Source organism: Bufo bufo, chromosome 1 (assembly GCF_905171765.1).
Source record: "Bufo bufo chromosome 1, aBufBuf1.1, whole genome shotgun sequence".
Taxonomy (NCBI): domain Eukaryota; kingdom Metazoa; phylum Chordata; class Amphibia; order Anura; family Bufonidae; genus Bufo; species Bufo bufo.
Window position 1 is genome coordinate 43186974 of NC_053389.1, and position 24168 is coordinate 43211141.

Sequence of the window (24168 nt, forward strand, 5' to 3'; positions counted from 1 at the left end):
CTGGCTTCATGTCAGCACAGAATCAGTCTTCATGTCATAGCAGAGAATTAGGCTTCACGTCACCCACCACTGGAACAGGCCACTGTCACATATTTAGGCCCAGGCACCCAGGCAGAGGAGAGAGGTCCCGTAACAGAGAATCTGGCCTCATGTCAGCACAGAATCAGTCTTCATGTCATAGCAGAGAATCAGGCTTCACGTCAACCACCACTGGAACAGGCCACTGTCACATATTTAGGCCCAGGCACCCAGACAGAGGAGAGAGGTCCCGTAACAGAGAATCTGGCTTCATGTCAGCACAGAATCAGTCTTCATGTCATAGCAGAGAATCAGGCTTCACGTCACCCACCACTGATACAGGCCACTGTCACATATTTAGGCCCCGGCACCCAGACAGAAGAGAGAGGTCCCGTAACAGAGAATCTGGCTTCATGTCAGCACAGAATCAGTCTTCATGTCATAGCAGAGAATCAGGCTTCACGTCACCCACCTTTGGAACAGGCCACTGTCACATATTTAGGCCCCGGCACCCAGGCAGAGAAAAGAGAGGTCCCGTAACAGAGAATCTGGCTTCATGTCAGCACAGAATCAGTCTTCATGTCATAGCAGAGAATCAGGCTTCACGTCACCCACCACTGGAACAGGCCACTGTCACATATTTAGGCCCCGGCACCCAGGCAGAGGAGAGAGGTCCCGTAACAGAGAATCTGGCTTCATGTCAGCACAGAATCAGTCTTCATGTCATAGCAGAGAATCAGGCTTCACGTCACCCACCACTGGAACAGGCCACTGTCACATATTTAGGCCCCGGCACCCTCGCAGAGGAGAGAGGTCCCGTAACAGAGAATCTGGCTTCATTTCAGCACAGAATCAGTCTTCATGTCATAGCAGAGAATCAGGCTTCACATCATCCACCACTGGTACAGGCCACTGTTACATATTTAGGCCCCGGCACGAGACAGAGAAGAGAGGTCCCGTAACAGAGAATCTGGCTTCATGTCAGCACAGAATCAGTCACTATGTCATAGCAGAGAATCAGGCTTCACGTCACCCACCACTGGAACAGGCCACTGTCACATATTTAGGCCCCGGCACCCAGGCAGAGGAGAGAGGTCCCGTAACAGAGAATCTGGCTTCATGTCAGCACAGAATCAGTCTTCATGTCATAGCAGAGAATCAGGCTTCACGTCACCCACCACTGGAACAGGCCACTGTCACATATTTAGGCCCCGGCACCCAGACAGAGGAGAGAGGTCCCGTAACAGAGAATCTGGCTTCATGTCAGCACAGAATCAGTCTTCATGTCATAGCAGAGAATCAGGCTTCACGTCACCCACCACTGGAACAGGCCACTGTCACATATTTAGGCCCAGGCACCCAGGCAGAGGAGAGAGGTCCCGTAACAGAGAATCTGGCTTCATGTCAGCACAGAATCAGTCTTCATGTCATAGCAGAGAACCAGGCTTCACGTCACCCACCACTGGAACAGGCCACTGTCACATATTTAGGCCCCGGCACCCAGACAGAGGAGAGAGGTCCCGTAACAGAGAATCTGGCTTCATGTCAGCACAGAATCAGTCTTCATGTCATAGCAGAGAATCAGGCTTCACGTCACCCACCACTGGAACAGGCCACTGTCACATATTTAGGCCCCGGCACCCAGGCAGAGGAGAGAGGTCCTGTAACAGAGAATCTGGCTTCATGTCAGCACAGAATCAGTCTTCATGTCATAGCAGATAATCAGGCTTCACGTCACCCACCACTGGAACAGGCTACTGTCACATATTTAGGCCCCGGCACCCAGGCAGAGGAGAGAGGTCCCGTAACAGAGAATCTGGCTTCATGTCAGCACAGAATCAGTCTTCATGTCATAGCAGAGAATCAGGCTTCACGTCACCCACCACTGGAACAGGCCACTGTCACATATTTAGGCCCCGGCACCCAGGCAGAGGAGAGAGGTCCCGTAACAGAGAATCTGGCTTCATGTCAGCACAGAATCAGTCTTCATGTCATAGCAGAGAATCAGGCTTCACGTCACCCACCACTGGAACAGGCCACTGTCACATATTTAGGCCCCGGCACCCAGACAGAGGAGAGAGGTCCCGTAACAGAGAATCTGGCTTCATGTCAGCACAGAATCAGTCTTCATGTCATAGCAGAGAATCAGGCTTCACGTCACCCACCACTGGAACAGGCCACTGTCACATATTTAGGCCCCGGCACCCAGGCAGAGGAGAGAGGTCCCGTAACAGAGAATCTGGCTTCATGTCAGCACAGAATCAGTCTTCATGTCATAGCAGAGAATCAGGCTTCACGTCACCCACCACTGGAACAGGCCACTGTCACATATTTAGGCCCCGGCACCCAGGCAGAGGAGAGAGGTCCCGTAACAGAGAATCACGCTTCACGTCACCCACCACTGGAACAGGCCACTGTCACATATTTAGGCCCAGGCACCTAGGCAGAGGAGAGAGGTCCCGTAACAGAGAATCTGGCTTCATGTCAGCACAGAATCAGTCTTCATGTCATAGCAGAGAACCAGGCTTCACGTCACCCACCACTGGAACAGGCCACTGTCACATATTTAGGCCCCGGCACCCAGGCAGAGGAGAGAGGTCCCGTAACAGAGAATCTGGCTTCATGTCAGCACAGAATCAGTCTTCATGTCATAGCATAGAATCAGGCTTCACGTCACCCACCACTGGAACAGGCCACTGTCACATATTTAGGCCCCGGCACCCAGGCAGAGGAGAGAGGTCCCGTAACAGAGAATCTGGCTTCATGTCAGCACAGAATCAGTCTTCATGTCATAGCAGAGAATCAGGCTTCACGTCACCCACCACTGGAACAGGCCACTGTCACATATTTAGACCCCGGAACCCAGGCAGAGGAGAGAGGTCCTGTAACAGAGAATCTGGCTTCATGTCAGCACAGAATCAGTCTTCATGTCATAGCAGAGAATCAGGCTTCACGTCACCCACCACTGGAACAGGCTACTGTCACATATTTAGGCCCCGGCACCCAGGCAGAGGAGAGAGGTCCCGTAACAGAGAATCTGGCTTCATGTCAGCACAGAATCAGTCTTCATGTCATAGCAGAGAATCAGGCTTCACGTCACCCACCACTGGAACAGGCCACTGTCACATATTTAGGCCCCGTCACCCAGGCAGAGGAGAGAGGTCCCGTAACAGAGAATCAGGCTTCACGTCACCCACCACTGGAACAGGCCACTGTCACATATTTAGGCCCAGGCACCCAGGCAGAGGAGAGAGGTCCCGTAACAGAGAATCTGGCTTCATGTCAGCACAGAATCAGTCTTCATGTCATAGCAGAGAACCAGGCTTCACGTCACCCACCACTGGAACAGGCCACTGTCACATATTTAGGCCCCGGCACCCAGACAGAGGAGAGAGGTCCCGTAACAGAGAATCTGGCTTCATGTCAGCACAGAATCAGTCTTCATGTCATAGCAGAGAATCAGGCTTCACGTCACCCACCACTGGAACAGGCCACTGTCACATATTTAGGCCCCGGCACCCAGACAGAGGAGAGGTTCATTCAACTTTGGGTTGCCCCGAAATATAATGGTAAAATGAAAATAAAAATAGGATTGAATGAGGAAGTGCCCTGGAGTACAATAATATATTGTTAAGGGGAGGTAGTTAATGTCTAATCTGGGGTCCTGTGGGATCCATGCCTGGTTCATTTTTATGAACGTCAGCTTGTCCACATTGGCTGTAGACAGGCGGCTGCGTTTGTCTGTAATGATGCCCCCTGCCGTGCTGAATACACGTTCAGACAAAACGCTGGCCGCCGGGCAGGCCAGCACCTCCAAGGCATAAAAGGCTAGCTCTGGCCACGTGGACAATTTGGAGACCCAGAAGTTGAATGGGGCCGAACCATCAGTCAGTACGTGGAGGGGTGTGCACAGGTACTGTTCCACCATGTTATTGAAATGTTGCCTCCTGCTAACACGTTCCGTATCAGATGGTGGTGCTGTTAGCTATGGCGTGGTGACAAAACTTTTCCACATCTCTGCCATGCTAACCCTGCCCTCAGAGGAGCTGGCCGTGACACAGCTGCATTGGCGACCTCTTGCTCCTCCTCTGCCTTCGCCTTGGGCTTCCACTGGTTCCCCTGTGACATTTGGGAATGTTCTCAGTAGCGCGTCTACCAACGTGCGCTTGTACTCGCGCATCTTCCTATCACACTCCAGTGTAGGAAGTAAGGTGGGCACATTGTCTTTGTACCGGGGATCCAGCAGGGTGGCAACCCAGTAGTCCGCACACGTTAAAATGTGGGCAACTCTGCTGTCGTTGCGCAGGCACTGCAGCATGTAGTCGCCCATGTGTGCCAGGCTGCCCAGAGGTAAGGACAAGCTGTCCTCTGTGGGAGGCGTATCGTCATCGTCCTGTGTTTCCCCCCATCCACGCTCCAGTGATGGGCCCGAGCTGCTTTGGGTGCCACCCCGCTGTGAACATGCTTCATCCTCATCCTCCTCCACCTCCTCCTCATCCTCGTCCTCCTCGTCCTCCAGTAGTGGGCCCTGTCTAGCCACATTTGTACCTGGCCTCTGCTGTTGCAAAAAACCTCCCTCTGAGTCACTTCAAAGAGACTGGCCTGAAAGTGCTAAAAATGACCCCTCTTCCTCCTCTTCCTCCTGGGCCACCTCCTCTTCCATCATCGCCCTAAGTGTTTTCTCAAGGAGACATAGAAGTGGTATTGTACCGCTGATAACGGCGTCATCACCACTGGCCATGTTGGTGGAGTACTCGAAACAGCGCAACAGGGCACACAGGTCTCGCATGGAGGCCCAGTCATTGGTGGTGAAGTGGTGCTGTTCCGCAGTGCGACTGACCCGTGCGTGCTGCAGCTGAAACTCCACTATGGCCTGCTGCTGCTCGCACAGTCTGTCCAGCATGTGCAAGGTGGAGTTCCACCTGGTGGGCACGTCGCATATGAGGCGGTGAGCGGGAAGGCCGAAGTTACGCTGTAGCGCAGACAGGCGAGCAGCGGCAGGGTGTGAACGCCGGAAGCGCGAACAGACGGCCCGCACTTTATGCAGCAGCTCTGACATGTCGGGGTAGTTGCGAATGAACTTCTGCACCACCAAATTCAGCACCTTGAATCTAATATACCCTTTTAGGGATAGATTTAAAGTAGGCCTGATATAGCAGAAACTACTAATTTTGAGAATGGCAAATTTGGGAATTGTTTTTCAACCCAGAACAAAAACTGTGCTTTTACGGTCACTAAAAATAACTTGACCAGCTAAAACAGTACTGATTTGGAGGAATATAAATGTCAGGCCTATTTTTTAGGCGCTGGGCTCAACTTGCCCCTGATGTAGTATTTGGCCAAAAAATAACCAAACTATTGATGGTTAAATGCACTTGGGTGACACAGGCTCAGCCTGCACCTGATGTAGTATATGGCCAAAAAATAACCACACTATTGATGGTTAAATGCACTTGGGTGACACAGGCTCAGCCTGCACCTGATGTAGGATATAGCAAAAAATAACCACACTATTGATGGTTAAATGCACTTGGTGGTAGCTTGTGCTGGCGCACCACAAGCCACGAAATGGCCGCCGATCACCCCAGAAAATAGTGATATAAAAACGCTCTCGGCAGCCTAAAAAAAGTGAGCAATTGAATATCAGCACTTCATTGATCCACAGCTGGAGATCGATCACTGAATGAAGTCTTTTGGAGGAGTTAATCTGCCTAATCTCGCCCTAACGTCACAGCTGCAACCTCTCCCTACGCTTGTATCAGCAGAGTGACGTGCAGCGCTACGTGACCCAAGCTTATATAGAGGCTGGGTCACATGCTGCACTGGCCAATCACAGCCATGCCAATAGTAGGCAAGGCTGTGATGGCCTCTTGGGGCAAGTAATATGACGCTTGTTGATTGGCTGCTTTGCAGCCTTTCAAAAAACGCCAAGAAAGCGCCGAACACCGAACCCGAACCCGGACTTTTACGAAAATGTACAGTTCGGGTTCGCTCATCCCTATTTGTGACCAAAATGACATGAAAGGCGGGTTTCCCCTTTCTGACTCGGCCATGATGTTGTTATTTGAGTTGGTGGTTCCCTGTTTGGTTACTATTTGTGTAGTCAATTCTGCACTCCACATTTTATTGTATTTACCCCGGGTTCTAATATTTGCATCAGATGAATATGCAACCAAGATAGAAGGTCAGAAAAATTATCCAGAAGAGTTGATTTTACGATCTGTATCACACATGTATAGAAATAACTGCATTCGGGGGGTGGAGCCTGACCGCTAATGGAGGAAGACGTGTGAGAGACGTGCTCCTCCGCAGCAGTCCCTATCTACAGCTTCCAGAACCAGCACTTTAGCCCAGACATGGTGAAATATGGCAAAGACCGACTTTCTGAGACCACAAATGTCCTTCAGCATGCAAAACACTCGTCGGACATCCATAAATACCTGCAACAACGATCCTCCAGCTCCCTGCAGAAGCCTCTCAAGATGGCGCCTGGAGACTCAGCAACGCCAGACAGCGAGGATGACTCTGACCAGCATACCAGCGGCATAAATGAACAGGGTGAGTCGGACCTTGCCGCCACATATAAAGCCTTTTTTAAAACTATCATTACACAAGTCTTACGCCCGTTCCTCTCTGAACGTTCAGAAATAAAAACTGAGATTAAGCACGTGGTTGCCAGGGTAGAAGGCCTTGAGACCTCATGCGCCGCCATGATATCGCACTCCTCAGCCCTGGAAGCTAGATCCAATGAACATCTTGTCCACATTAATAAGGCGCTGACCCTAATAGAAGACCAGGAAAATAGAAACAGGAGGTGTAATGTACGGATTAAAGGACTACCTGAATCCTGGTCAACTGATTCTCTCCAGAAAGTGGCCCTGGAGGCATTCGCAGGGTTAATAGGTTAAACTGCCGTCCAGGAGGTGGTTATTGAAAGGGTACATAGGTCTCTCAGACCCAAACCATCATCCTCTGACCCTCCAAGGGACGTGATATGTGGCTTACTCTCCTATGTTGATACAGCCAAAATCTTAAAAGCTTCTAGAGAGAAGTCCCCGGTGACATATGCTGGAACAGAGATTGCATTGTATAAAGATATATTTCCATCTATACTGGCCAAGCGGAGAATACTCCGTCCACTACTTGAACAACTGCGTCAGAAGAACATCGTTTATTCATGGCTCTACCTGTTCGGGCTCTCCATCCTACATAATGGGAAACTCATACATATACATACACCTGGGGACCTTATCAAAGCATGGTCGCTCCTAGATATGGAGCAACTCGAGATCCCTTCCTGGTTGCCAGTGGATACTGCCACCGCCATGCCACCATTACCGACGCCAGAACCATGGCTGTCTGTGCCTAGGGGCAAGCGACAATGTCAGGGTCAGAGAGCTTCACAGGACACTCCAGATCCTACCTGAATAGTGCTTTTTATGTTTAATACAGATATTCTTTGAAGGTCTAACCTGATCTAGGATATAGACCATCTATTGCATTTTTTGCACCAAGAGGGGCGCCCAGCTTCATTATGTTGCCCACCGGGCCGCACTCTCAGATCTGCAGATTCCTATTAGCAGATCTTTGAGGCACTCCACTGTAGATGCACTATATATTAGAATGTAGAGCAATTTGAAAATGCTTTTTTGAAAATGTCTTTTTTACTTTATGCTCTCTTTCACTATGTTAGTGGTTTTCTCTTTCTTTTCCCATACTGGAAAAGATATCTGCTGGGTTAGATGCCACTACCTGACAGTGAATTAGCTCATGTCATAAGATAAGTACCCGCAATCCGGTGAAAAACAAGTTACCCCTTTTGCCATAGGTGACCAAAGGCTTATTGCCCTCATGAGGTACCCCCTCAGGGAACCTACCCGTCCTGTGTTGACCAGATTGTCGGGTACTAGTTCCTACTATTTTAGCTTTCTTCTACAAGTTATGTTATACTATTCACTGTCTCATAAGGTTGATGACTTTACAGGTTTTCTTTTATTTTTCTCACCTCCCATGTCTACTCTATAACAAAAACTGTAGATACACCCATGGTCAGGACAGTTTATTGTCTTTGCTTATACTTCCTCCCCACACACTCTTCTACCACCCTTACATTCCCACCTTGCTTCTATAATCTGAAGTATGGGTGCTTACCCCCCTTTTTTCTCAAATTTCTCTTCTTCTCCCCTCTTACTTTTAAAGGGAACCTGTCATCAACTTTATGCTGTCCATACTAACGGCAGCATAAAGTAGAGACAGGTGAGTTGATTTCAGCGGTCTATCATTTAAAAGTTAAAAGTAAGTGGTTGCCGAGAACCAACGTCACAATCATTGCAGACTGGGCCTGGAAAAGAGTCACGGCCACCTGAGAAGAGTCATGGTTATTCATAAATTCCTGTTCTCCATGCCCACCTGCTAATGACTGACTGGCTTCTACCTAGTTTTCTCCCTTTCTCTCTAGGAGAGAACTGCCAGTCATCAGCAGATGGGTGAGAGTGCAGGAGATTATGAATAACCATGACTCTTCTCAAGTAGATTTGACTCTTTTAAAGGCCTGTGCTGCAATGATTAAGATGCTGGTTCTCAGCAACCACTTACTTTTAGCTCATGAGTGACATCAGCATTTCTGTCAATAGTTTATGCTGTCCTCAGTGAGGTCAGCATAAAGTTGATGACAGGTTCTCTTTAAATCTCTTCTTTATTACTCCCTATCTCCACCTTCCATCCGCCATCACATACTCACACCACTCCCGCCTTCCTCCACAAATGGATTACACCATTACCACCTTCAATATAAAAGGCCTCAATTCCCCCAATAGGAGAAGTCACATTTTTCTCTTGCTACGCAAGATTAAAACCAGCATCCTCTTCCTACAGGAGACCCATTTTAAGACCAATCGCATCCCCAAACTCCCTAGCTCACCCTTCTTGCAATGGTTCCACAGCTGCAACACCACATCAGCCTCTAAGGGAGTATCAATAGCTATACACAAGTCAGTTCCCTTTGTATTCAAACAAGTATATCAAGATACAGGAGGGAGAGTTCTGATGGTCAAAGGAGAGTTAGGGTCACAAATGTACACATTAGCCAACTTTTATGCACCTTGCCAAATACCATGGTTACTAAAGGCATTAGATACCCTGTTTTGTTTGCAGAAGGAATAATAATACTAGGATCTGACGTAAATGTCACTCTGGATCCGAATGTGGACTCTTCTTCATCCAGGTCCCAGACCCCAGCCAAACTCTTAAACAAACTCAAAGACAAACTCAGGGACATGCATCTGGAAGATATATGGAGTCTCAGCAACCCATCCACGAGAGACTATACCTTCCATTCCATCCCTCATAACTCCTTCCAACGTCTAGATTATATATTTGTCTCAACTTTTGCTCTCTCCCTCTTCTCCTCAGCCCAAATAGGTCCAATCACCATCTCAGATCATGCCCCATGTTCAGTGCCATGCCTCTTTTCACAACTTCCCTGTGTTGAATGGATATGGCGAATGAACGAGTCTCTATTGGACTCTGAAGCTCGAGACTTAAAGGTCAGACAACAACTCCAACTATTTTTTGAAGAAAACTCTTCCCCCCAAACATCCCCTTCATTATTATGTGATACTCACTAGGCTTATATAAGAGGGGTTCTTGTCGCAATGGGCTCGAGAGTAAAAAAGGAGAGACAGCTAAAGATAGACTGCCTCCTAGACCAAATAGCGAACATGGAACGACTCAATAAAGACTCATTCTTGCAGAGTAGACAAGAGGAACTGTTATCCCTCAGACGACAACTCCAACAGCAAAACAATACTTGTATTTTAAACATAAGCTATATGCACACGGGGACAAGGGAGGCAAACTCATGTCCTCTATGATCAAAAAGTCAAGAGACAGGACATGTATCCATAAAATCAGAGAGTCCCAAGGGCCACTACTCACACAAAAGCCTGGTATAGCCAAAGCATTTCAATCATACTATACTGGCCTATATAACTTGACTAACTCTCTAGATTCCTCCCAGCCCTCACATCTCAAATCCTTCCCGAATTCACTAAAATTGCCCACAATTGCCCACAGAAGAAGGAGCTGCTTTTATATCCCCAGTACCGCAGAAAAAGTACAAACCGTGCTTTGTAGCTTTCCCCCTGGGAAAAGTCCTAGCCTGGATGGTCTTGCCCTTCTTTATTTCAGAAAATTCGAAGACATCTTATTACCACACTTAGTCTCTCTTTGTAACCATCTGCTTTCAGGGGGCAACCTCTTCCCACAAGCACAGGAGGCACATATTACACTAATCCATAAAACGAGTAAAGATCCACAATCATGCAGTAATTATCGTCCTATCTCTCTCCTAAACTTAGACCTGAAGATTTGGGCCAAATTGTTGTCTACCCCTTATTAGCTCTTTACTTCCACGTCTTATTGGGAAAGAACAAGCAGGATTTATCAAAAACAGAGAGGGAAGAGACAACTCTTGTAAGCTACTTCATGTCATACATCTTGCCCACAAATGCAGTATACCTCTGGGTCTGCTAGTAATAGATGCTGAGAAAGCGTTCAACCGAGTTAATTGGGCTTTTATGGCAGCCACCCTTCACAAATTTCATTTCCCCCCTGAATTTATTTTGGCCATATTCACCCTTTATGCACAACCTTCAGTCCGTATTAAAATAAATGGAACCCTATTCCCCCCCCCCCCTTTTAAAATCACAAACGGGACGAGGCAAAGTTGCCCACTCTCCCCCTCCTTGTTTATTTTAGTTCTGGAGACCTTGATTCAGAGTATCCGTCAAAACCCATCCTTTGCAGGTTTTAAGGTAGGCTCTTCACAATTAAAATGTGTCGCCTTTGCAAACAACCTACTATTCCTACTCTCTAAACCGGCCACGGACCTCCCATTGCTCACACGTTTACTAGAAGACTTTGGTAGATTATCCAATTCCAAAGTGAATGTAACCAAGTCAGAGGTACTTAATGTCTCCATTCCAATAAGAGAAGTAGCCATAGCTAAACAATACTCTCCCTACCCCAGGGCATCTACATCACTCAAATATCTAGGGATCCAACTACCTAGAAGGTTAACAGACCTCTACAAACTCAACTTTCTCCCCCTTCTAACCGAACTAAAACACCTTTTGACTTTGCCTTTATCTTGTGGATGGGTTTGCAAAAACCTACTAAAAACATATATAGTACCAAAGATCTTGTATACCCTATCGATGATACCTATGCACTTACCTACAACCTTCTTTAGCACTGTCAAAACCACTCTCTCCAGCTTTCTGTGGAAGGGGCGTAAACCTAGGCTGCCCTCTACCTTACTGGTCAAGAAGCAAGAACATGGAGGGTTAGGGCAGACTGACATCTTGTCATATTATAAAGCTATTCACCTTAACAGATGGATAGAATTACTCAAACCCAGTAAGCAATTAGATATTGAAGCTATAGCGCAACAATCTCTGGGTTCACTACTGTCTAAAACCCTCTGGATGCCAAATGCAAGTACCATCAAGCGGCCCGATTTTGATCCGCTATTAAGAGGCACATGCTCTGTCTGGCTATCCGTGAGAGATGTCATGGCTCCTACCCCTTCTCCCCTACTCCCCTCGAGTCTAATTCCAATGGTTCTTACAAAGCTAGACTCCCCATACCTAGACCTATGGAAAAAACCTTGACCCTATTCCGATAATGGAACTATTCCACTCAGACAAAGCACCTTCTATCGAGAAAATACAGACTTTAAAATATGCACACCTCACTCCACTTCATGTAGCACATTTCCAAAGGGTTACTGTGAGGTTTCTGAATGCTTTCTATTATAAGATACAATTAACCCCATTTGAGTCGGCCCTTTCCACATCAGACCCGTTACTGAGGAAGGTGGGAAGGCTCTACTCTTTAATCTTATCCCCTCCATCTATCACGAAACCTGCCTTTATCTCTTAATGGGAGAAGGAGCTGAACATCTCACTGTCAGACGATGAAGTTCGAGCCATTCTAAGCTCGTCCCATGGATTTTCCCCATGTGTAAAGTTGCAGGAAAGTCACTATAAATTGCTAACACGCTAGTACATAACTCCAGAGTTTTTATTTACCCACAAACTTTCGCCTGACAAAAATTGCCGGAGATGCAGGGAACAAGTAGGCTCCTTCTCTCACATATAGTTCAAATGCCCTCTCATTGTGCCATATTGGAACCAGATAGAGAAAACCATTCAACTAATATGCAATACTACTTTTACTCTGAAGATTGACCAGGTTGTCTTAGCTAGAGCGAGCTCGACGTATAAGCCGCCCAAAACTAATTTAGTTACCCATCTACTGGCAGCTGCCAAAGCTCTGATTCCTCTGCATTGGCTCAGCCACTCTTCACCATCTCATGGAGAGTGGGTGGCGAAAGTCAACCAGATCTGTCACTTTGAAAAACTCACTAGCATGACCAACGGAAACAGAAATAGATATCTCAAAATATGGTCTCCCTGGCAGAGATTCCGAGATAGGCCAACATCACAATAATGTAATCCAATACCCCCCCCCCCCTCTCTCCCCCCACTTCCCTCTCTGAATTTAAGTTTATACAACATGTTATCATGACTCAGTGTTGTGAGTCGCATATTCAGTTACTTATGTGATACTCTTATACTTTAGGTCAGCTGCGACTGATCTTGTTTTTCTCATGCTTTGATGTATTATTCAAAAATGAGACTATACATTGCGTTTATATGACTTTACCATAAAAGAAGAATAAAAAAATAATAAAAAAATAATAATAACTGCAGTCATTCTAGCTTAGCTGTATTGTCTAATGGAGCCTGAGCTCCACTTCCAGTGTCGCGTGCTACTCTGTCCCTCCCTATGTTTTACATTGCAGTTCTGATTATTAGGTTACAGCAAGGATCATTACCTCCGGCTAAGCTGCATTATCTAATGAAATCTAAAGTAGTCTGGAAGGCTTCTCTTGACTTATTTTAAGCTCAGAGGGCTGATCCGTACCTCTTCCATGCTTTATACTTCAGCTCTGCTTGCTTAGGGGGGTTGCTGTAAGTCCACTACATGTCAGTTTATATTTCCATACAGAAGCTAAATCAACAAATTCTCCCTTCCAGTGGGTTATGAAAAAGAGGGGACAGTTAGAAGCGAACTAAGCACGACTGTGGCATCAGACTACGCTGTATTTGTAGTCTGTAACCATGGAAACACAAGAATACATAGCAGCTATAAATACAAAAACAGTAGGTGATTTTTAACCCAAACTATTTCTGAAATTGCTTAATTTATTATTCGTTTATTCATTGGAGCAATAAGGGGGAGAGAGCTAGAAGAGAATAAAACACGGCTGTAGGATCAGACTACACACAATTTGTACACAATTTACATTAACCATGGAGACATGTAAGTTTTCATAAGCTCTATAGACACAAAACAGGAGGAGATTTTTTTAACTCAAATTATTATTATAGCAATAAAAACATGCTTGCAAAAGTGTTCACGCATTTTTGGAACTGTGCCAATTCTTCTTGGTTGTCCAGGATTACCCGTCCGACACCTAATGGGCTATCAATCATAGACTAAGAAATGCTTGCTTACAGATTTATTATACTTATTTTTTATTTTTTTTCCTAGAAGCTTCATATTTAAATTTATTGCTGCAGCTCTAACTATATTTTCTACCCACTATCATAAATGACAGTTCTGATTATCTAGAAATACTAGTTTTTTTTTCAAGTTAAGCGACTTTTACTTGCCCCAGAGCAGTTTGGTGGCAGATTCCTCTCTTCTCCCTTGAGAAGCATGCTTCAGAAACAGAGATATAATTTCCACACCCAGTATGACAATGAAGTCAAAGATTTTTGGTGGCCCTTGGGCCCATTCTTTAGCTTGTATCTTACACAGCCAAGCTCAACACTTTTAAAGATGCAGCTAAATAACACTGATTGGTTCTCCTAGGATTGGATTGCTGACCTGCCAGATTGTTAGGGTTGCCAACTTTCCCTTATTTTCCTACAAAAAATACCGGCTGAGTGCACGCAATTAAAAATGGGGTTGTGATTTGGAGCACGGATTAATGCAGGGTTTTAATTGACACCAATGGCTTGTTCATAGTAAGGCCACATAATCAGGGGTCTGATGCAGTTTTGGAAGCCACACCTCACCCTGGTAACCGCCCGCTCTCACCTCTCAGCAGGGGAAGCGTCTGCTATGGGGTCCAAACTCAGAAAGTGCCCACCCAAGAGGAGAACTAAAAACGTATATTGTCAGGACTCCTAAACAGTCTTATACAATGACACTATATACAGTGACATGACATACAGTATATATGTGTAGGAAACGGACTGAGCAGCTAGTCTGAGAGAATGATCTTGATTAGATACAGGAGTGTCGGTTGTGTGGGAGGAGGGGTTGTAAAGAAAAGTCTGGGAGGAGGCCCCGTTCAAAAATTTGCTGTGGGGCCCAGTCATTTCTTGTTATGCCACTGACACATTCTCAGTCCTTCCTTCTTCACCCCTCCTCTTCTATCAAAATTCATGTAATTATGTCCAACTTTAGAGTTGCACCTAAATATAGTGTTGGGACTCTTGTGTGAATGCAGAGGAGTCCTCTCCATTTTTTTGGCAGGGTACAGTTCTGACAGTGGGGAAACTGGAGGTAGTAGGGAAATTTTAAAAATAGTGATCTGGACTGCTTCTATGCAGATCTACTCATTTATTTGAGGTCAATCATCGTGACCCTTCCCTTTAAGAAGCTGTCACAAATATCTTGTGCCGCTTATCATGAGGAAAGAGACATGGTAACATTCAGGGGATTGTTAGATTGTCATCAAACACATTAGGATGACTATATACTTTCAACAGCTGTCCTTCCGACTCCCCCATACACATACACGTTCCTCTGAGTCGGGTAAAGGGGAGAAAGCTCACACTTCTAGTGACAGCTTATCTTCAGGAAGAAAAAAAGGATGTGACAACATTCACTTCATCTGATCCTTCTCTCCCCCGATATCGCCTGTTGGGGGAAATTCCGAATCACACATTAGGTTGTCAGCCGAACCTGCTGTTCTCTGGTGGTTCAGCCGACATCATGTGAAAGGGAAAAGTTAAAGGTTGTTGGATTAATCAGGAAACACCTCTGGCCACTGTAGCACGCTAAAAACATTCCAAAATGTCACCTTCTTCAGCAGGGCCGGCCATAGGAGTGTGCGACCTGTGCAACTGTACAGTAGAGATGTCCCGAACTATTCGCCGGTGAACATAGCTTGTTTGCGTTCGCCGCGGCGGGCGAACATATGCGATGTTCGGTCCGCCCCCTGTTCGTCATCATTGAGTAAACTTTGACCCTGTACCTCACAGTCAGCAGACACATTCCAGCCAATCAGCATCATACCCTCCCTCCCAGACCCTCCCACCTCCTGGACAGCATCCATTTTAGATTCATTCGGAAGCTGCATTCTTAGTGTGAGGAGGGACAGTGTAGCTGCTGCTGATTTAATAGGGAAATCGATAGCTAAGCTAGTGTATTCAGTGTCCACTACAGTACTGAAAGACTCATCTGATCTCTGCTGTAAGGACAGCACCCCAAAAAGCCCTTTTTAGGGCTAGAACATCAGTCCGCTTTTTTTTTTCTTTCCTGTTTAACCTAATTGCAGTTTCCTGCCAGCGTGTGTGTCAGGCTCACAGCGTATACTGTGCCCACTTGCCCAGTGCCACCACTCATATCTGGTGTCAAGGTAGCTTGCATTTAAAAAAAATAAAACTTTTTTGACTGTAATATAATAGCAGTCAGTTGCCTGCACGCACGTGTGTGTTTCATGCCCTGCAAATGCATAGTGTCACCAGCGCAACTCATATCTGGTGTCACAGTAGATTACATTTAAAGAAATACAACAATTTTGACTGTGAATAAATAGCAGTCAGTTGCCTGCGCGTGTTTGTGTGTTTAAGGCCTTGCTGCAAGTGCATAGGGTCACCAGCGCAACTCATATCTGGTGTCACAGTAGATTACATTTAAAGAAATACAACAATTTTGACTGTGAATAAATAGCAGTCAGTTGCCTGCACGTGTTTGTGTGTTTAAGGCCTTGCTGCAAGTGCATAGTGTCACCAGCGCAACTCATATCTGGTGTCACAGTAGATTACATTTAAAGAAAAACAACAATTTTGACTGTGAATAAATAGCAGTCAGTTGCCTGCACGTGTTTGTGTGTTTAAGGCCCTCCTGCAAGTGCATAGTGTCACCAGCGCAACTCATATCTGGTGTCACAGTAGCTTGCACGCATAGTACAACTAAACTAATCTAAAAAAAATGACAGGCAGAGGCAGGCCACCCTGCAGGGGCCGTCGTGGTTGTGGTGCTGTGATTCCCTTTGGCCCTAGAATAATGCCAAGTGTTCAGAGTCCACTTTCCCTGAACTCGAAAAGTTCTGAGGACATAGTTGACTGGCTAACACAGGACACCGTCTTCTACAGCTTCCGCTCGGAACCTTGATGCACCATCCTCCTCCAGCTCAGCTCCGGGCACCTCTCAAGTTACCACTCGCCCGCCTGCCGCCACCACCAACATTAGCACCACAGCTGCTTCACTTGATCTGTCAGAGGAGTTATTTACACATCAGTTGGAAGAAATGAGTGATGCGCAAAAATTATTGCCAAAGGATGTAGATAACAGGGATATGTCTCAGTCAGGCAGCATTACACACATGGACGTACGGTGTGATGATGATGATGTTGTACCCGCTGCTGCTTCCTTTGCTGAGCTGTCAGATACAAGTGAAGCGGTTGATGATGACGATGTGCCAAAATAAACTGAGTCGTGGGAAGTCCAACACCCACCTACATACAACTGCTTTGCGAAGGCACATGATCTCAAATCACAAACGCCTATGGGATCAACACATGAGTACAAGCAGCACACAAACTCAAAGCCGCCACCTCCTCCTGGTCCAGCATCTTCAGCCACGTCAACCACTGCTATCCTCCTTGCCCCCTCTCAACCATCCGCCACTCCGTCTCTCGCCTTGAGCAGTTCCTGCTCATCTGCCCACAGTCAGGTGTCTGTCAAGGACATGTTTGAGCGTAAGAAGCCAATGTCACAAAGTCACACCATTGCCCGGCGTCTGACAGCTGGCTTGTCAGAACTCTTAGCCCGCCAGCTTTTACCACACAAGCTGGTGAAGACTAAGGCCTTCAAAAAATTTGTAGCTATTGGGACACCGCAGTGGAAGGTACCCGGCTGAAATTTCTTTGCACAAAAGGCAATCCCCAACCTGTACTCGATTGTGCAAAAGAAGTCATGGCATGTCTGGCACACAGTGTTGGGGCAAGGGTCCATCTGACTACTGATACCTGGTCTGCAAAGCACGGTCAGGGCAGGTATATCACCTACACTGCGCATTGGGTAAACCTGCTGACGGCTGCCAAGCATGGAATGTGTGGCTCTGCAGAGGAGTTGGTGACACCGCCACGACTTGCAGGCGGGCCTGCTGCCACCTCCTCTACTCCTACTCCATCCTCTTCCATAACCTCCTCGGCTGAGTCCTCTTCTGCTGCTGCGTCTTGCTCCACATCAACGACACCCCCCAGCTCCCCAGGGGCTATTCCACATCCCGGATACGACAGTGTCACGCCGTCTTGGGGTTGACTTGCCAGAAAGCAGAGAGTCACACCGGACCAGCACTCCTGTCCGCCCTGAACGTACAGGTGGATCAGTGGCTGACTTAGCACCAACTGGAGATCGGCCAAGTGGTGTGTGACAACGGAAGCAATTTGTTGGCGGCATTGAATTTGGGCAAGTTGACACATGTGCCGTGCATGGCAGATGTGTTGAATCTGATTGTGCAACGCTTTGTGCATAAGTACCCAGGCTTACAGGACGTCCTCAAGCAGGCCAGGAAGGTGTGTGGCCATTTCAGGCGTTCCTACACGGCCATGGCGCACTTTTCAGATATCCAGCGGCAAAACAACATGCCAGTGAGGCGCTTGATTTGCGACAGCCCGACACGTTGGAATTCAACACTCCTAATGTTTGACCGCCGGCTCCAACAAGAAAAAGCTATCAACGAGTATTTGTATGACCGGGGTGCTAGGACAGCCTCTGCGGAGCTGGGAATTTTTTTGCCACGTTACTGGATGCACATGCACAATGCCTGTAGGCTCATGCGTCCTTTTGAGGAGGTGACAAACCTAGTCAGTAGCACCGAAGGCACCATCAGCGACATCATCCCATTTTTTTTCTTCCTGGATCGTGCCCTGCGAAGAGTGCTGGAACAGGCCGTAGATGAGCGTGAAGAGGAAGAGGAAGAGTTGTGGTCACCATCACCACCAGAAACAGCCTTATCAACATCGCTTGCTGGACCTGCGGCAACGCTGGAAGAGGAGTGTGACGAAGAGGAGTCAGAGGAGGAATGTGGCTTTGAGGAGGAGGAGGAAGAACAACCACAACAGGCATCCCAGGGTGCTCGTTGTCACCTATCTGGTACCCGTGGTGTTGTACGTGGCTGGAGGGAAGAACAGACTTTCAGCGAGATCACTGAGGACGAGGAACGGGACATGAGTAGCTCGGCATCCAACCTTGTGCAAATGGGGTCTTTCATGCTGTCGTGCCTGTTGAGGGACCCTCGTATAAAAAGGCTGAAGGAGAACGACCTGTACTGGTTGGCCACGCTACTAGACCCCCGGTATAAGCAGAAAGTGCCTGAAATGTTACCGAATTACCGCAAGTCGGAAAGGATGCAGCAGTTCCAAAATAAATTAAAAAGTATGCTGTGTATAAGGGTGATGTCACAGCACAACGGGAATCTAACAGGGGAAGAGGTGAAAGTAATCCTCCTACCACGACCACGCCGGCAAGGACAGAACGCTTTACAGACGTGATGTTGAATGAGGACATGCAGAGCTTTTTAAGTCCTACGCATCGCCACAGCCCTTCGGGGTCCACCCTCAGAGAACGACTCGACCGACAGGTAGCAGACTACCTCGCCTTAACTGCAGATATCGACACTCTGAGGAGCGATGAACACCTTGACTACTGGGTGTGCAGGCTTGACCTGTGGCCTGAGCTATCCCAATTTGCAATAGAACTTCTGGCCTGCCCCGCTTCAAGTGTCCTGTCAGAAAGGACCTTCAGTGCAGCAGGAGGTATTGTCACTGAGAAGAGAAGTCGCCTAGGTCAAAAAAGTCTAGATTACCTCACCTTTATTAAGATGAATGAGGCATGGATCCCGAAGGGACTGACAGTTGGCGATACATTTGACTAATAAAGGCCTGGTAATAGGATGAGCTGCCTTGGGCTAAAAATGGTCCACACGCTGCTGTATTTTATCTCTGCATGCCGGATGACTTGCGTGAGTTATCTGCCACCAACTAGGGTTCAAGCTGCAATGTTTTAGGGCACTTTCTGCCTGGAAAACATCATTTTTTCAGCGGCTGCAAGAATACCAAATTTTTCAGGCATGTGTACATGCCTAAATTTTCTGGCCTCTGGTGCTGCACTGTGGCTGCCAAAACAAAACTAGAGTTGAGCGAACACCTGGATGTTCGGGTTCGAGAAGTTCGGCCGAGCTTCCCGGAAATGTTCGGGTTCGGGATCCGAACCCGATCCGAACTTCGTCCCGAACCCGAACCCTATTGAAGTCAATGGGGACCCGAACTTTTGGGCACTAAAAAGGCTGTAAAACAGCCCAGGAAAGAGCTAGAGGGCTGCAAAAGGCAGCAACATGTAGGTAAATCCCCTGCAAACAAATGTGGATAGGGAAATGAATTAAAATTAAAATTAAAAAAATAAAAATGAACCAATATCAATTGGACAGAGGTCCCATAGCAGAGAATCTGGCTTCACATCAGCAGAGAATCAGTCTCTTCATGCCATAGCAAAGAATCTGGCTTCATGTCAGCAGAGAATCAGTCTCTTCATGCCATAGCAGAGAATCTGGCTTCATGTCAGCGCAGAATCAGTCTTCATGTCATAGCAGAGAATCAGGCTTCACGTCACCCACCACTGGAACAGGCCACTGTCACACATTTAGGCCCCGGCACCCAGACAGAGGAGAGCGGTCCCGTAACAGAGAATCTGGCCTTATGTCAGCGCAGAATCTGTCTTCATGTCATAGCAGAGAATCAGGCTTCACGTCACCCACCACTGGAACAGGCCACTGTCACACATTTAGGCCCCGGCACCCAGACAGAGGAGAGCGGTCCCGTAACAGAGAATCTGGCCTTATGTCAGCGCAGAATCTGTCTTCATGTCATAGCAGAGAATCAGGCTTCACGTCACCCACCACTGGAACAGGCCACTGTCACACATTTAGGCCCAGGCACCCAGGCAGAGGAGAGAGGTCCCGTAACAGAGAATCTGGCCTTATGTCAGCGCAGAATCTGTATTCATGTCATAGCAGAGAATCAGGCTTCACGTCACCCACCACTGGAACAGGCCACTGTCACACATTTAGGACCCGGCACCCAGGCAGAGGAGAGAGGTCCCGTAACAGAGAATCTGGCCTTATGTCAGCGCAGAATCTGTATTCATGTCATAGCAGAGAATCAGGCTTCACGTCACCCACCACTGGAACAGGCCACTGTCACACATTTAGGCCCAGGCACCCAGGCAGAGGAGAGAGGTCCCGTAACAGAGAATCTGGCCTTATGTCAGCGCAGAATCTGTATTCATGTCATAGCAGAGAATCAGGCTTCACGTCACCCACCACTGGAACAGGCCACTGTCACACATTTAGGCCCCGGCACCCAGACAGAGGAGAGCGGTCCCGTAACAGAGAATCTGGCCTTATGTCAGCGCAGAATCTGTATTCATGTCATAGCAGAGAATCAGGCTTCACGTCACCCACCACTGGAACAGGCCACTGTCACACATTTAGTCCCCGGCACCCAGACAGAGGAGAGCGGTCCCATAACAGAGAATCTGGCCTTATGTCAGCGCAGAATCTGTCTTCATGTCATAGCAGAGAATCAGGCTTCACGTCACCCACCACTGGAACAGGCCACTGTCACACATTTAGGCCCAGGCACCCAGGCAGAGGAGAGAGGTCCCGTAACAGAGAATTTGGCCTTATGTCAGCGCAGAATCTGTCTTCATGTCATAGCAGAGAATCAGGCTTCACGTCACCCACCACTGGAACAGGCCACTGTCACACATTTAGGCCTAGGCACCCTGGCAGAGGAGAGAGGTCCCGTAACAGAGAATCTGGCCTTATGTCAGCGCAGAATCTGTATTCATGTCATAGCAGAGAATCAGGCTTCACGTCACCCACCACTGGAACAGGCCACTGTCACACATTTAGGCCCCGGCACCCAGACTGAGGAGAGGTTCATTCAACTTTGGGTTGCCCCGCAATATAATGGTAAAATGAAATAAAAAATAGTATTGAATGAGGAAGTGCCCTGGAGTAGAATAATATATTGTTAAGGGGAGGTAGTTAATATCTAATCTGCACAAGGGATGGACAGGTCCTGTGGGATCCATGCCTGGTTCATTTTTATGAACGTCAGCTGGTCCACATTGGCTGTAGACAGGCGGCTGCGTTTGTCTGTAATGACGCCCCCTGCCGTGCTGAATACACGTTCAGACAAAACGCTGGCCGCCGGGCAGGCCAGCACCTCCAAGGCATAAAAGGCTAGCTCTGGCCACGTGGACAATTTGGAGACCCAGAAGTTGAATGGGGCCGAACCATCAGTCAGTACGTGGAGGGGTGTGCACAGGTACTGTTCCACCATGTTAGTGAAATGTTGCCTCCTGCTAACACGTTCCGTATCAGGTGGTGGTGCAGTTAGCTGTGGCGTGGTGACAAAACTTTTCCACATCTCTGCCATGCTAACCCTGCCCTCGGAGGAGCTGGCCGTGACACAGCTGCATTGGCGACCTCTTGCTCCTCCTCTGCCTTCGCCTTGGGCTTCCACTGGTTCCCCTGTGACATTTGGGAATGCTCTCAGTAGCGCGTCTACCAACGTGCGCTTGTACTCGCGCATCTTCCTATCACGCTCCAGTGTAGGAAGTAAGGTGGGCACATTGTCTTTGTACCGGGGATCCAGCAGGGTGGCAACCCAGTAGTCCGCACTCGTTAAAATGTGGGCAACTCTGCTGTCGTTGCGCAGGCACTGCAGCATGTAGTCGCTCATGTGTGCCAGGCTGCCCAGAGGTAAGGACAAGCTGTCCTCTGTGGGAGGCGTATCGTCATCGTCCTGTGTTTCCCCCCAGCCACGCACCAGTGATGGGCCCGAGCTGCTTTGGGTGCCACCCCGCTGTGAACATGCTTCATCCTCATCCTCCTCCACCTCCTCCTTATTCTCGTCCTCCTCGTCCTCCAGTAGTGGGCCCTGTCTGGCCACATTTGTACCTGGCCTCTGCTATTGCAAAAAACCTCCCTCTGAGTCACTTCGAAGAGACTGGCCTGAAAGTGCTAAAAATGACCCCTCTTCCTCCTCTTCCTCCTGGGCCACATCCTCTTCCATCATCGCCCTAAGTGTTTTCTCAAGGAGACATAGAAGTGGTATTGTAACGCTGATAACGGCGTCATCGCCACTGGCCATGTTGGTGGAGTACTCGAAACAGCGCAACAGGGCACACAGGTCTCGCATGGAGGCCCAGTCATTGGTGGTGAAGTGTGTCTGATCCGCAGTGCGACTGACCCGTGCGTGCTGCAGCTGAAACTCCACTATGGCCTGCTGCTGCTCGCACAGTCTGTCCAGCATATGCAAGGTGGAGTTCCACCTGGTGGGTACGTCGCATATGAGGCGGTGAGCGGGAAGGCCGAAGTTACGCTGTAGCGCAGACAGGCGAGCAGCGGCAGGGTGTGAACGCCGGAAGCGCGAACAGACGGCCCGCACTTTATGCAGCAGCTCTGACATGTCGGGGTAGTTGCGAATGAACTTCTGCACCACCAAATTCAGCACATGCGCCAGGCAAGGGATGTGCGTCAAACCGGCTAGTCCCAGAGCTGCAACGAGATTTCGCCCATTATCGCACACCACCAGGCCGGGCTTGAGGCTCACCGGCAGCAACCACTCGTCGGTCTGTTGTTCTATACCCCGCCACAACTCCTGTGTGGTGTGGGGCCTGTCCCCAAACATATGAGTTTCAGAATGGCCTGCTGACGTTTACCCCGTGCTGTGCTGAAGTTGGTGGTGAAGGTGTGTGGCTGACTGGATGAGCAGGTGGAAGAAGAGGAGGAGGAAGCTGAGTAGGAGGAGGAGGAGACAGGAGGCAAAGAATGTTGCCCTGCGATCCTTGGCGGCGGAAGGACGTGCGCCAAACAGCTCTCCGCCTGGGGCCCAGCCGCCACTACATTTACCCAGTGTGCAGTTAGGGAGATATAGCGTCCCTGGCCGTGCTTACTGGTCCACGTATCTGTGGTTATGTGGACCTTGCCACAGATGGCGTTGCGCAGTGCACACTTGATTTTATCGGACACTTGTTTGTGCAGGGAAGGCACGGCTCTCTTGGAGAAGTAGTGGCGGCTGGGAACAACATACTGTGGGACAGCAAGTGACATGAGCTGTTTGAAGCTGTGTGTGTCCACCAGCCTAAATGACAGCATTTCATAGGCCAGTAGTTTAGAAATGCTGGCATTCAGGGCCAGGGATCGAGGGTGGCTAGGTGGGAATTTACGCTTTAACTCAAATGTTTGTGAGATGGAGAGCTGAACGCTGCCGTGTGACATGGTTGAGATGCTTGGTGACGCAGGTGGTGGTGTTGGTGGTACATCCCATGTTTGCTGGGCGGCAGGTGCCAACGTTCCTCCAGAGGCGGAGGAAGAGGCCGAGGCGGCGGCAGCAGCAGAAGAGGCCGAGGCAGCAGCAGCAGAAGAGGTAGCAGGGGGAGCCTGAGTGACTTCTTTGTTTTTAAGGTGTTTACTCCACTGCAGTTCATGCTTTGCATGCAGGTGCCTGGTCATGCAGGTTGTGCTAAGGTTCAGAACGTTAATGCCTCGCTTCAGGCTCTGATGGCACAGCATGCAAACCACTCGGGTCTTGTCGTCAGCACATTGTTTGAAGAAGTGCCATGCCAGGGAACTCCTTGAAGCTGCCTTTGGGGTGCTCGGTCCCAGATGGCGGCGGTCAGTAGCAGGCGGAGTCTCTTGGCGGCGGGTGTTCTGATTTTGCCCACTGCTCCCTCTTTTGCTACGCTGTTGGCTCGGTCTCACCACTGCCT